This window comes from Micromesistius poutassou, assembly GCF_964030765.1.
Source record: "Micromesistius poutassou genome assembly, chromosome: 16".
NCBI lineage: Eukaryota > Metazoa > Chordata > Actinopteri > Gadiformes > Gadidae > Micromesistius > Micromesistius poutassou.
This window is the reverse complement of record NC_140286.1, coordinates 3,895,088-3,907,162: the sequence shown is the minus strand read 5'-3', so window position 1 is coordinate 3,907,162 and position 12,075 is coordinate 3,895,088. Positions and strand designations below refer to the sequence as shown.

Genomic DNA, 12,075 nt, shown 5'->3' with positions numbered 1-12,075 from the left:
ATTCCAGCTCAGTTCATTCACTGAGATCTGTTTCGTACCAAACTATGTTTGAAATTAGAATCAACTGGAAAGTCAATGACTTCAATGACAGTCGATTTTAAGGGTTGTTGACTTGTACATTCATAAAAGAGAGGGCTGCTTTTTGTCTTAAGTTAAATGGTGTTTCTGTCTGAACGCTATATAATAGTGGATTTTGTTGAAGGGTTTAAATCGTTAAGTAATGGAGGGGGATAGGGGCGGGGCAATAGAGAAAAGGCGGGAAGGAATTTGGATTGGCTGGGGGCATTCGGGAGAGGAATTTAAATTGATACGGAAAGAGGTAGTTATCTCTGAGGCTAAATTGCGTTTTTAACGCCATGTCTTTGAAGAATGTGTGACTGCGTATATTCTGTTGAGATGAGGTGTTTCAAATGATTGTGAGTAGGTAGGGAGGTCCTACAGAACGCTGTAGGTTTACAGAGCTTACAAACAAAGCTTTTTACAAAATGGTTCCTCGATTAAAAAATTACAGTAAAACACTAATATTATGAATCAAACTAGAAATAAAGATCAGAGTAAATGTTATTACTAATATAAGAGATTTAACAAAAAAATAACCAAATGAAATCATAATTTCATAGACTATACTGTATAATTTGTAAAATCACAAATGACCACACATTTATGGATTCAAGGTTTAGAGTACTTCATGTCATCATGTGCTGCTTTATATACATTCTCTACATACGTCACGCTTTACGTTTGCTTATATAACAGCATTAAACTGAGAAAACAACGTAGCCCTTCCGGTTGTTTAGTTTGCTGCAGAAGTTTGTTATATTGCTACGTTTTTTCAGTCTTAAACGTGTTGTGCTACGACTTGTTTGAACAGTAGTAAACAAATACACAACTTGTTTGACTCAACCCGGTCAGCTAACTGTCAAATAAAACTCAATATTCAAATGAAGGCTTATTAATGACTTGTGAATTCATGTTATTGTAAATGTTACTGTTTCTCAGGTCCATGTCTGAGGTTGAGGAAGGATGACAAGAGAGAGGGGGGGACAGAGAGGAGGGGGAGAGGGGGGGCTTGTCAGTGGCATTTGCATATCAATGTGTCTGTGTCACATGTGTTTGTATTTGGGAAACAAACCTGATGGAATGCATGTTTGATTTATGTACAACAGGCCCAGTAACACACACACACACACACACACACACACACACACACACACACACACACACACACACACACACACACACACACACACACACACACACACACACACACACTTAAGACTTTCCGACAATCTGTTTCTCAAAGCTCTATGTTGGAGTTACTGGTTGTCCGGTAGGTATAGATTTCCCCATCTGACGTTACATTCACTACGTTGACAACCTTTCCCCTTGGCATTACCTTCTTGACGCTGCGTTGGCTCAAGGTGTAAGGCGTTCTAAGGCTGTGTGTGATGACTCACACATGCCTGTGTTCTGTACCCTCTTCGGATCAGGGTAGCTGGGTTGGTCCCGGGGGACCAGTTGACTGTAATCTCTGTTGTCATCGCTGGTTTGAAAGGCCAAGTTCAGGGAAGTTCAGAGGCGTAAGTGTGAACTTTCAACCCGGTCATGTCTTATGTGGTGCAAAGTCTCTCTCTCTCTCTCTCCCATACCCTCCCTCTCTCCCTCTGTCTCTCTCCCTCTCCCTCTCTCTCTCAGTCTCTGTCTCTCCACCCAAACCCTGTCCCTCTCTCTTTCTCTCTGTGTCTTCTCCCGAACTCTGTCTGTCTGTCTGTCTGTCTGTCTGTCTGTCTGTCTGTCTGTCTGTCTGTCTGTCTCTCTCTCTCTGTCCCCTTATCCTTCTCTCTCTAACCCTCTGGCCGGTGTCGATCTCTCTCTGTCTCTCTGGCAGTGTTTTCACAGCTGTGGGGCCGGCCGGTTGTTCTAGCCGTCGTTGGGTCTGGCGCTAGAGAGGGATGACAGGGGAGAGTGCATTAGGAAGGAAGGACGGAGGGAGGAAGCAGGCGGGGATGGAGAGAGCCAGAGGAGTGACAGGTGAGGGGGTCAGAAAATGGAAAGAGACAAGTTCAGAAAAGGAGGGGTGAGTGAGGCGTGAGGGGAGGTAGGCTAGCGTGGGAGGGCGTTGGCGGACCATCAGTAGTTAGGACGTCCACTTGAAGAACCGCTGATGGGTGAGCCTGGCCTGATGCCAGGGCCTGGGCAGGAGGTCAATGGAAATGGAGGAACACTGGAAGAGCGCTGTTGTGTAACGTCAGCACTAACCCTGCGTGTAGGTTGAAGCAGAACTTCTGGAGGGAGTCAGGGGGGAAGCATGGGCCCCAAACCACAAACCGCACGGGGCCAGAGTTACGCCTCGCCTCCCGCTTCTTTACCGGGATGTTCTACCGAAGAAAAGTCATGTTCATCTGTGGTCTAAGCTCTCAGGAGGGAGTTTGATGTGAGTGCATTTTCTACAGTGGCCAGCCTACAAAGTGTTGATGGTAAACCTTCACAGACACTGTTTTAAAAGTGAACTAGTGCCGGCTGAGTTGAAGTTCCGCAATGCGCCAGTTCTGCACTTACAGAACCCCGCCTCCCAGCAACATGATTGGTTGAACCAAATGTGAGGCTTTGACCCAGACCCAGTCGACTGGTACCCAAACACTGGCGTTAGGCTTCATTGTGTCATTTAGTAACAAGTTGTTAACTCTGAAGTCAACCTCAGCCATGCTTGTAACAGTGGCTGCAGGTGCACGTATCCGCCGGTGCACGTGCCTGCCAGTGCACGTGCCTGCTAGTGCACGTGCCTGCTGGCTCCATGTGGCGTCATCACAGCGCCCAGCATGCTTTGAAGGACACCTGATCTGTGCTCTGTTCTCGGCTTCCAATGCCCACAATGGGCTTAGCATACTATGCACGCACGCACGCCCACACCCGCGCGTCACCGTGCAAACACACTTATGTACACGCACACAAACACACAAAGATATGTCTCACACACACACACACACACACACACACACACACACACACACACACACACACACACACACACAATAGGTGCAACATATGTACTCACACATCTATCATATAGCTGTCCAGTTATCCTAAGAAGATCATTCGAATAATGTCAAATTTGAAATCATGCCGGGTCCATTGGTAACTACAGCATTTACTGTCGGATGCCACCCTTTTCTAGCCAGGAAAAGGTGAGGCAGTCCGACTCACCCTGAGCAAGCATCATAGACCCGCCGTTCAATGATCAGGCTCAACACCAGCATATGTGTGTGTACTCGTGAGCGCCCCATCTCTCCCGGCCCCCCGCCTGTACTCAGGAGTAGAGACACTGTGATGACTCTGCAATGACTCTGTTGTCATGCTCTTTCTCTGTCCGCCTGAGAGGTATTGTTTGAGCTGTTGTTCGACATGCCTGCTCTGTTGTGCACAACAGCCCACGAAGAAGCAGACTCCTTCTGACTCAGTGCAGGTCCTTTTACCTCGGCCCAGCCCTGTCTCATCGTGATCTTTGAATGGTTATCATATTTAGTAGTGTGTGCTTCAACTGTTGAATAATAACTACATACGTAGGGTGCAACAACTCAAACACGTATGATCTATGACGCACACACACGCACCCCTGCATAATGTGCACAAAAGATCACATTTGCATTCCTTTACTCAAACAGTCGTGCACACTTGTCATAAACAAATGTGCCCTTTCACGTAAACACATACAAACGCATGAGCATTAACAGACACACACCCGCCACACACATCCTCAAAAAACGCAAAAAAGCGCACGCACACGCACACGCACGCACACGCACACACACACACACACACACACACACACACACACTGCTCACACAATAATGCCCCCCAAACACACACATACATCCCCTCATACACACACACACACTTGCACCCCCACCCCCCCAACACACACTTGCATGCGTATTGGTCCTCGCCCATGACCCAAGTCATCATAAGGTGAGCCATGTCAACAGAGGCCCAGCCCGTTGGTATTGACTCTGTCCTGTTCCTCTCCCAGCCCCCTAACCCCTCTGTTACCTTAGCTCCTTGATCCCACCACCAACACTATTTATTCTGCTAACGACAAGCAGTTGACACAGGCCCGCTCTTATTTTGAAGAGGCAAGTTTAAAGGACGAGTTGGGCTTAGTGTCGTTTGTGTCATCTATGAGAATGATAAAGTTTTTATATATGTATATATATATATATATATATTAGATTATAGTTAATTTCTGTTTATTTATTTTGTCTACCAACATCAACTTTCACACACACGGATACATGCAACCACACGCATAGTCATACAGGCACACACAGAAATTCATATTTATGAATGCGCACACACCACTGTATACACCCACACACGTTTGTTTTGGTTAATCTGTCTTCTCTGAGACTAGGATGTCATTGGTAGGCCTGCTCAGTTTTGTTTGTTCTTTAAATTTTTCATCTACCAAAACTAATCTCAATTCAAACAAATGGGCCATTGTAAGTACTGTGTTTTTTATTTATTTAAAAAACTTACAAAATTACAGTTTACATAGAAACATACGCCTGCTATTGTTGGTCTTGTTCCAGTATCTGGAGCTTAATGCCGCAAACCGTCAACCCCCCCGTCCAAAATGTTTGGGAGTCGCCCTTTCATTTCCTAACCTCCTCATATCCAGTTGGCAGTCTTTCTCCGAAAAAAGACTATAAGCTTTATTCTCTGCAACTAACAAGTCATGACAGACTGTGTGTGTGTGTGTGTGTGTGTGTGTGTCCGTCCCTTGCCCTGCAGAGTCATTAGTTGTTCTCCCGGGACTCTGGGGGTGTTTGATATTGTCCCCTGCGGTGCCCTCTTTAGGACCTCTTTAGCCCCTGGCGGGGCAGCCCAAAGGCTAGGGCAGGCCTGTGATCGTAGCCCCCCACCGAGCTCTGAATGAGGGGTCTGCCTCCATTTTCCCTGCTTTCAATCACCTCCCATTGCAGCCCAGCCCCAGGGATCACAGGGCTTTACGGCTCTCATCCAATCAGAACCCCAGGCGGCGGAGGGCACAGAGAATGGGCCAACAGCAGGTAGTAATGGACCGTGAGTGGGAACAGGCATTCCAGGGGGGAGGCTGTTTGCTTACTGCGGGGGGGGGGGACAGGTGAGAAGCCCAGGGTTTGGGGGGGGGGCCAGGACAGCGGAGACGGTCCAGACAGTAAAGTGCCACTAGGCTGCTGTGCTGCCCTTTACAGAACACACACGCACGTAGAATGATGTATGCCGAGGGGTCCGTGCAGCGGAGGCATGCAGGTGCCAGGTGAGCCACACCGTACCTGGGGCTCAGGTGAGGCGCGGGGCTCCGCCTGTACCACCTCTGGACCAACAGGTAGAGTCCTGTCGTGTCAGGTGTTTCGGGTGAGCCCAGGTGAAGTTGGGCAGCCCCCGGTGAGTCAGAGAGCAGAGATTTAGTCAGACAGGCCAGGTGAGCTGGGCTCAGTACAGGCCAGGTGAGTTATCAGGGTGCTGGTTCTTATAGTGTGCATGGGGCCAGGTGCGTGGGCTGGATGGTGGTGAGCGTCCTGTCAGGCCGGTAAGCCTTCAGAGCTAGGCCCGGGGGACAGGTAAAGAGGGCTGGGTCAGGCCCCCGGCCGTCCTGCTGTGGGGTGTCCCGCTGTGCAGGAGACGGACTGGCTGTGTAACGCCCCGCCTCGCTGCTCCTGCATCCTGGATGCCTCTTAGTGCACAGGGGGAAACCCGCCCAGCCCAACATCGCGCCGTAACCGGAGCCCTCGCCCGTCCATAAATAATCATTGTGATTTTATGGTGGAGGGGCCTGAATGAAAAGGGGGCTCCGCAGTAGAGAGGGGGGGGGGGGGGCTCAAGCACCTGGGCCCCCCCACTGTGGGCCCCACTATGCGGCCCCATTGGCTCAGCGAGTGGCTTCACGTTTCAGGGACGGAAGGCCCCCACTGTGTCATAAATCTACCTGGGGCGAGTCTTCAGCTTGCTGCTGCTGTTGGTTAGTGGCTGTTTTCTCATTTCTTACCAAAATCTTGTCTCTTGAACATTAGACATTAAATGACTTTGCCAAAAGTAGAAAATGGTGGATGCATGTCTGTATGTTTATTGACGACTATTAACAATGATGTCACCCTGAGGACGATAAAAGCATCCACATTACGTTTATTTGAAACTGCGAACCATTGGATTTTCATTTAGGTCCACAACGGACCCCTGCTTTGCCTCCCTCTCGCATTTTAACACTTTAAACCCCCCCCCCCCCCCCCCCCCCCCCGCTCACCACCCTGGATCACTTACCAGCTCACTCCTGTCCACGCTGCACCCTGCCTGGATGGGCGCAGTGTTAGTGTAGGCTACTGCTGGGGCTCTCTCTGTGGTGGCCCCAGCAGAACAGAGCAGAGCAGCAGGTACAGATGTTAAGATCCAGAGAGGAAGCTGTGAAGCCTGGCATGGGGCTCCAGACAGAATCCCCCCGGCCTCACCCCTCACCCCTCACCCCTGCGTCCCAGAGCAGCAGGCTCTAGCTCAGCCTGCTGCTGCCATTTATCCATCAATACACATGTTTTGAATACATAAGCCCAGTTATCCCCAGCCACAGGTCCTCTATAGGCATTGTCTTGTTTTATGGTGGTAGGAGACCCCCTGCAGGTTAAGGGGGCTGCCCAGCTATTGTAGCCCCATACTGGTAGTCCACCGCGGGGGGGGCCCCCGGGGGCCTTGCGTTGTTGTCTTGTCTGTCAGCGATCAGTCACACAGAGGGGCTGGGACGGCCGGCTCCATGGATGGAGGGAAGGATGAATGGATGATGGAAGGGTGGATTCATGAATGGATGGATGGGAGGGTGGACGGATGAATGAATGATGGAAAGGTGGATTTGATTAATGAATGGATGGATGAACGGATGGACGGATGGATCAAGCGTTCTGTTGAATAACTTCTTAGAAAGTGGAATGGTGAAAGCATAATTTAGTCGGTTAAGCTTCTTAAACCTCTTCTAATAAGGTGTTGATGTGTTGAACAAATTATGCCCTTGGAGACTGCTGCGTTGCCAAAAAACAATGTGTGCTACACAATGTGTGCTAAATAAAGATCCCTAGCCTAGCCTTGGGATTAGTCACTGTGAGTCACCCGCGCAGGAACAAATGACCACACCCTATAAAAAGGAGAGTGAGAAAAGACAAGATGAAATACTGTCAAGCTGTCAATCACAGGGCTCTCTTTGAAGAGTCTGAACATGTCCTGTTGGCCTGCGTGACAGGGGCCCATTTGATGGCCCGCTGTCACTCATCCACCTTCAACTCAGCGAGCGGTTGGCAGTCTATCGGGAAGTCCCAACGGACAAATGATCAGACAGTGAACACATGTCACAGGACAAAAGGAGACAACGGCAAGTCTCCAGACGAAAGGAATCACCGTCTCAAGAGGAGGGTTTCTCCTCACTCGGAGATGAGCCTACCAAGAACTGTAAGAATACCGCTGCAAGTAATGTCCAATCTTTAAGCTAGGGCAGATCTTTAAAATAGGGCAGATTCATTGATTAATAACTCCAACAAATTGCTGTTGGACAAAGACCTAAAAAAACATACAATGCATTTTATTTGCCTTTTTTGTAGGCACATTTTTCCTATAGTCCACCGGGCCTATTGAACAAAGTATGGTCTGCATGTCCAAAAAAAAACACGGTTCTTCATTATTTCACGGAGAAGGGCAACAAGAGACAGCCGTCTACGGCCGCGGCGAGCTCACCGCTAACCGCTGGCTAACCTGTTCTGTCACTTGAACCGGAGCCAACGTCTGGTCCCTCCCCGTCCACGTCCCGCTCGGGAAGAACCAGTTTGTCTGGGCGCGCGTGTCTCTGTCAGCGGAGGGCAGGGCGAGGGCCAGCTGCTGAGAGGTGCAGGACGGGGGCCGGGCCTCCTGCAGCAGCTGATGCTCCCACAGGGGAGAGGAACGCAGACTGGGAGGCTGTCACGGTGGACCGGGGAGGACGTCAGGGGGCGGCCTTCAATCTGCGCTATTCATTGGTTCCACTGGATTTCATTTATTGATTTATATGTTTATTTCAATACATTCATATATTCATATATTGGTATTAATTTAGGCATTCATTCATAGATTTCTTTCATATTTTTGAATTATGGGTGGTGTTTTTCCATGTTATTTTATCTCTCCTGTGAATTTACTGAGAAATGAACCAAAAGTGATGCAGATGTTTATCAGTGGCGTACATTTTGGAGCTCTCAGTGTTTATGTGGAACTAGAAAAACGGGTGTAAAACCAACAGTTGTGTTTGGCTTCTCGCACATCAACTCCATCTCGAGAGGGCTACAGGAGCTACTGCAGGAATAATAATCCTCACGATAAGTAAGGATAATAAACTAACTCGCCCTGGCGATTCAGTTTATTATCCTAAGAAAGATAAGATCCAAAGTTGGTTTCACACAACAGAGTTCAGGCTGTGATCTGAAGCCCGGGCTGGTCAATAATCTCCTTTACCTCTCAGCCGCTGAAGGGACTTGGTGTTTGGCGACTGGCGTTCTCAGCCACTTGTCAACACGACCTTAACCGAAGCTAACAATAGGAGCCTGTCGGCCTCTTGTTTACCCATCAGGGCTAGAGTGCACTCAACCTTTTGTTGCATGCTAATGTGTTTGAAACACCAACACTCATGTTGAATCTGTGCCACGGACATAAACAAGTACTATCAAAACAATAGAGCGTGCTCCTATGAGCTTGTAGCTATTCAGTCGACTCAAGGACGACTGTATAGAGTTTGGGACACAACATCAGTTCATTGGGGGATAGCAGCCACTGGGATCCAGTGGCTTGAGAGTGTTCAACCAACAGCCGGAAGGTCCCGGGTTTCAAGGTCCCAATGTCTGCGGCCTACCTGCAGGCCTCCTGCAGCAAGATGCCTGGACCAGATACAAGTAATTAAGAGGCAACCAATTGACTGTGTGTGGCTTTGGATAAAAGCGCCTGCTATATAACTCCAAGACTAAATGGTGAAGTAGCAGTTATTATCCCTCAGAGCTTGTTATGGCCTGCTCGTCTCACTACCAAAACAAAGGCCATTGATCCAGGCTTCTTCCCATGCATATTTAATCACGTTATCATCATGGATCAACAGACGTTGTAAATGCTACATCTCCTCCTGTATTCTGGAGGGCCCGAGCTGTAAACTTTAACTGCTGACTGATCGCTTTATCTTCTACAATCTGACCGCTATCAGGTCCCATCAGGATGAAGACGCTTCCTTTAGGGGACAACGCCCTCAGAACCTCTCTCTCTCTCTCTCTCTCTCTCTCTCTCTCTCTCTCTCTCTCTCTTTCTCTCTTTCTCTCTTTCTCTCTCTCGCTCTCGCTCTCTCTTTTCATTTCTCTTTCTCTCTTTCTGTTTCTCTTTCTCTCTTTCTGTTTTTCTTTCTCTCTTTCTGTTTTTCTGAGAAACTGAGAGATTGTCCGTTTCCACAGAAACCAAGCTCAAGATGTTATTGTGTGTTATATTGTTATGTGTGTGCATGCCTGTACGGGCATGCTTGCTTGGTGTGTGTGTGTGTGTTTGTGCATGCTTGTCTGGTGTGTGTGTTTGTGCATGCTTGTCTGGTGTGTGTGTGTGTGTGTGTGTGTGTGTGTGTTGGTGCATGCTTTGTTGTGTGTGTGTTTCTCCAGGAGCAGTGTCCTGTTCATCCCCTCTTGTCTCCCATGTTCCACACCTGAGGAGCGTGCGTGTCCTGGAGAGAGGGAGGGGTAACGGCGTCCTGTTGTCCCTCGCTGGGCCGGGCTATACAACCTGTGTGTTGTCCAGAGCCCGGTGGGGGGGCTCCACCATGCTGGGAGTGCAGGGCTCCAGTTTGGGTGGGGCCCCAAACACTGAGTCAGTGCTCTCAGTGTACAAGACTACCATGCCAACCTACACACACACACACACACACACACACACACACACACACACACACACACACACACACACACACACACACACACACACTTTGTCTTCTGCAGCCGACTTTGACTCACTCTTTATATCTTTACCTTTTCCTCTGTTGTTCTTTGCAACTTTGTATGCTTCCACTTTGTTTCATCACTCAGCAGGGTGACTTTAGCCTTTAGCTCGACCTTAGCTTTGCCTGCCAGCTCCGCGCGAGCGGTGCACACACATCCAGAGGCGATGAAAGTGTTTCCCGCGGAGGGAGCGTAAAATACGGGCGTTGAGTGGTTTTCGGTGGGGCCGCAATTTAGCGCAACCTTCCGTACCCCTCACAGGAGGAGGCGGAGGCGGAGGCTGAAGGCGTGGTGAGGGCACCACACTGAGTCGTTGCTAATGTCGGGGCGCGTCCTCCCCCCTCCACCCATCATCAGTCCTACAGCAGGTATGTGCACGTGATGATGTGGGCGAGACCGCCACTGAATTCCTCTGCTGTCGTTGTGTTTCCCAGGTCGCCCTCCTCTCTCCCTGCCTTAGGGGAGAGAGAGAGAGAGAGAGAGCGAGAGAGGTACAGAGAGAGAGACGGGTAGAGAGAGAGAGAGAGTCCCTGGTACGAAAGTCCAGTGTTTACATTGACTCATCGGACTGACTCATCTGGGTTTGGAATTGTCATAGGGCTGAAGAGACAGAGTGAGAGAACATGTTAAGAGATGCCAGACAGATAAATCTGTCAGGGGGTTCGTTCATTCATGGTTCATTATTATCCAGGTCGTTCTGGCTCACTGATTTAGCATTCAAAAGAATCCCTTCAGCGCTTTTCTTTTTATGGAAAAAAACCAAAGAAAATAAGAGCAAAGAAACTAAAGAACAAGTCATTATTATTATAATCATTTCAGCAAACATATATCTACATACTTTTGTGATTAACGGTAGACTATAAGTGTAGTGAGACTTGGTCTTACACTACAACGATTAGCGCCACCGTCTCAAATTATCATGTAAAACCACAAAAGACATTTATTTTTTAATTTGCAATTATTTCCACCTTAAAGTTCAGCTGATTCCAGTTGTGTGAATTTTATTTTGTCAATAGAAAGCACACACACACACACACACACACACACACATCGAAAATAGAAAGGCTGATTACTCAAATTAGGTAAAATTTATGAATGTTCAAACATTAAATTGTTTATAAGGTTTAAAATTAACAAGGTTCTGGCAAAGAAGACTTTCTTTGTTTAATTTCAGAGGCTCTTTTTAAATAGTTGTTGGTGTTTGCTAATGTTTATGCTAATGCTATTTTACTGGGAATATTAACCTTATAAACCTCCACACATATGCATGAATACATTTTATGATCCTCAATTAGCTCTAATAATGGAACATATATAATAATATAACATTTATATTTCCCCTATATTTATTTATTGTTCATAGATAATATAATGTAGCACTTAAGGCAGTTTTCATATTTGATGAATTGTGCTTGATTCTTGCACTTTTTGTAGATTCATAAATGAATGCAGTTATTGTCCATCTCAATTTGGTTATAAAAATGAATTGAATGAAACACGCCATCTTGTGACCAAAATAGTGTTCTCCTGGGCACCCTCTCACTTTGCAAACAACACCCACTGGAAATGTGTATGTTTATTTATACATCTGTGCGTGTGCGTGTTGACCCCCCCCCCCCCCCCCCCCTCTATAAAGAGTTTAATATGCTGTCTCTGTTGTCGTCAGAATGCACAGCGATCTGTGCAGTGACCTCACATCCTGTTAAAGAAACTATACACTTCCTGTTTCCATCAGGGTTGACAACCGCTCCTGAATCATGCAAGACTCGCACCATACCTTTTCACTTTTACCCTAGTAACTTTCCATCAAGGTGGGTCTGGGCGTCAGCTTATATATACTGGGAAAAGTACATTAGAACAGGTACACACGTTCAAATGGCCTACTCCTTGAGAGCTGGAGCCGGCTTTGCTACAATCCATAGCAATGACACACTCCATGTTGTAAAATAGGTTGCCACAATGCACTTTGCATAGAAACAAGTTTTGGGGCGTTATTTGAACATTTATTCTTAATGTGTGTGTGTGTGTGCGTGAGTGCATGCATGTGCGTTTGTCTGTGTGTGTGTGTGTG

General features: G+C 47.7%; 1 pseudogene across 1 annotated transcript in view; it reads left to right on the top strand.

Annotated features, from left to right (window-relative positions):
• Nucleotides 1–5,083, top strand: part of LOC311361254 — a 29,505-nt pseudogene extending 24,422 nt beyond the window's left edge. The window contains exon 2 of the transcript in view: nt 4,980–5,083. The product of the transcript in view is annotated as an uncharacterized misc_RNA (transcript). The remainder of the gene's footprint in view (nt 1–4,979) is intronic.
• Nucleotides 5,084–12,075: the final 6,992 nt, after the last annotated feature.